Here is a 3032-nt window from a genome sequence, read left to right as displayed (position 1 = left end):
TATTTATTATATTTTTTTATAATTATATTTTAATATATTATTTTATAAAATTATTTTTTACTTAAATATAATATTTTTTTACTTTAAGATATATTATTTTTATAAAAAATTCATTTTTATAAATAAATATATTTATTTTCTATATTTTTTATAAATGATTTATTAAATAATCTTTAATTTTTTTTTTTTTTATTTCTATATTTTTTTATTTTTTATTTTTTAAAAAAAATTAAATTTTTAAAATATTTATTTTAAAAATATATATAAAAATGTCTTTATTAATTAATCCTTAAAATAATACAAAATAAAAAGCTTTATTTGATAGTACCTAAAAAGTTCTTGAAAATCTTACTTAAAATTAAATAAAAAAACCAAATATACAAAAATAAGTAAAATTTAATCCCTAATAAAATCTAGAAATTTCATTTTGTGAAAATCCTTAAATTCATAAATATAATCCTACCAATATAAGCGACCTAATAAATCAATAACAGTCATAAATAAAAGAAATAGAGGCACAATTTAAGTCTTTGTCTTTATAAAATAATACTTAAGTAAAATAAAATGTTTAAAAATAAAATATTAATGAGATTATTTCTGATGTTGATCGTTTAATAATTCAAGCATAAAAATAATCATAATAAATTAGCTCTAATTAAGTACTTCCGAGAGCATTTTCTTAAAATAATTAAATAAAATAAAGCATAAAAAGACAAAAAACAAAAGATTAATTTTCAGAAAGTGAAAATTCTTCTTTTTCATCCGAAGAATACGAATTTTCTTTAAAAAAAAACATAGAAAAAAATAAAAATCAGAGAGTTCTTCGTCAAATGAAAATTATTAAAAAAGAACAAAAAAAAATTAAATAATAAAAAAAAAGTAAAAAAAATAAAAATCACCTGTTTCTTAAAAAACATAAAATTCAAAATAAACATTTTCATAATTTAGAAGATGTTAAGATAATACTTCATCTTCACAATCTTCTTTTTGTGATAAAGTATCATAGAAACCAACTATAAGTCAAATTACTAAAAAAGAGACTGTTAAAAGAATTGGGATTAATAAAGACTAGGAATCATTAACTAATGATATGTATAGTATATTAAATTTGGAAGATTAATATTTTAAAAGGAGATTTTCTCCTTTAAAAAATGGAGTTTTATTATAATCTAATAATGATGAGATATTTTGTATTAATTGTGAAGAATATATAAAAATTGAAAAAGTTGATACACATTCTATTTATTGTTTTGAATAAAAAAAACTGAAAATATATAAATTATTGATAAAATAAACTCTAAATTAATAAAAATTAGATATTTAATTAAAAATAAACTATAAAATATAGGTAAAAATGAATTTTAGTTTGATAAATTTGAAAAGATTATGGAAATTTTAACTTTTTGTATAGAAAATAATTCAAATTTTGAAGACATTTTTTAGTTTATGAAAGAAATCTAAAAAATTAATGATTTTTTGTATTTTTCTGATAATTAATTTGATTAGAATTTGCTTTTTTTTCGGCAAAAATTAATGAATTTTTAATAAGAAAATGCGAGTTTTTAAAAAAACTTGGAAAAATAATTTTTCGGAAATAAAAATATAAAAAAATTGTAATTCTGAAAAATAATATTTTAATTAAGAAAAAAAAAAACAAAGAGTAAATTTTTAATCAAATTAATGATAATATATCACTTATTTCGAAAAAAAACATGAAATTTTTTCATAAAGATAATCACCTTTTTAAATTTAATAGATTTAAAGGATATAATAATTGTAAAATGTATTAATAACTCCACTTTAAATAAATAATTATGAAAATATGTAATAATATCATATAAATAATACCTAATTAAAATAAAATTCGAATAATTAAAGCTAAAATAGTAGTTAAATATTTAAAAACAAAAGCCAATTATAAAAAAAATTATAGAAAAAATAAATTCTCCGTAAAAAATATTAACATAATAATAGAATTATTAGTCATAATTTTATTAAGAGCTTTAATTGAATAATTTAAAATAATAATTTTTCGTATATGCAGATTAAATGAAAAAAAGTTTCAAAAATTCATAAAATTATCTAATTTCAGATATATGGAAAGAAATATTAGAAAATAACATATAATAAGAAAATTGGAATGAATATTTAATAAATAAATTTTAATGAATTTTTTTTTATAAAAAATAAAAATTGAATGATATTTAAATATATATATATATATTTATATATATTGATATTGATATTTTTTTATATATTAATAAATTATATTTTTATATTAATTTATATGTTCTTTTAATTTAATTTTATTTAGGATTTTTAAAATAAATTACTGATATTATACAATTTTTTTTGTATAAAAGTTATATATTTTTTAAAATTATTTTTAATTTCTTTAATATATTTTATGTTCTCGAAATTTTTTTTTCATTTTTTTATTAAATAATAATAAAATTACATTATTTATTTATTTAAAATTTGTTTTTAATTTACTTTTATTATATTATATTTTTTTATTTACTTTATATTATCATTTTTTTATTTCGTGTTAGTATTTATTTTTAATACTATATTATTATAAAATGAAATTTGATTTTCTATTTTCTTAAAGATATATAATATTTTTTTATCCTTATAAAGTTTTAAATATAAATTAAATAATATATTATTTTATATGAAAAAAATAAAAAAATATTTAAACTAAACTATTTTTATTTTTATTTTTATATATATTTATATTTCAAAATATATATTTTTTTTTAAATATATATAGTTACAAATTTTTATTTTTTAGTAATTTTATTCTTTTTCTCAAAAAGAATATTTTTATATATATATTACTTTTTCAAATTGTTATTATTTATTTTTATATTTTTTTAAACTCAATTTAAATATTTTTATAAAAAAATAAGTCTGTTATCCCTTTTTTTTTTTTTTTTAGTATTGAGTTTTAAAAATATAAATTTCTGAAAAAAAAAAAAAAAAAAAAATATGAAAAAAAAATAATTATTCATCTTTTTTTTTTTATTATT

The 3032-nt window shown here is 13.1% G+C and overlaps 11 annotated features.

Annotated features, from left to right (window-relative positions):
* Positions 1-43: 43 nt before the first annotated feature.
* Positions 44-102: a microsatellite.
* Positions 50-101: a microsatellite.
* A 74-nt stretch (positions 103-176) lies between the features above and the next one.
* Positions 177-221: a microsatellite.
* Positions 180-222: a microsatellite.
* A 612-nt stretch (positions 223-834) lies between these two features.
* Positions 835-890: a microsatellite.
* Positions 853-896: a microsatellite.
* A 1304-nt stretch (positions 897-2200) lies between these two features.
* Positions 2201-2240: a microsatellite.
* A 219-nt stretch (positions 2241-2459) lies between these two features.
* Positions 2460-2540: a microsatellite.
* Positions 2499-2545: a microsatellite.
* A 167-nt stretch (positions 2546-2712) lies between these two features.
* Positions 2713-2771: a microsatellite.
* Positions 2725-2772: a microsatellite.
* Between the last annotated feature and the right edge of the window lie 260 nt (positions 2773-3032).

This window comes from Ichthyophthirius multifiliis (genome assembly GCF_000220395.1).
Source record: "Ichthyophthirius multifiliis unplaced genomic scaffold scaff_1120509250918, whole genome shotgun sequence".
Taxonomy (NCBI): Eukaryota; Ciliophora; class Oligohymenophorea; order Hymenostomatida; genus Ichthyophthirius; species Ichthyophthirius multifiliis.
The sequence above is the reverse complement of the archived record's forward strand: the minus strand, read 5'-3'. Positions and strand labels throughout refer to the sequence as shown.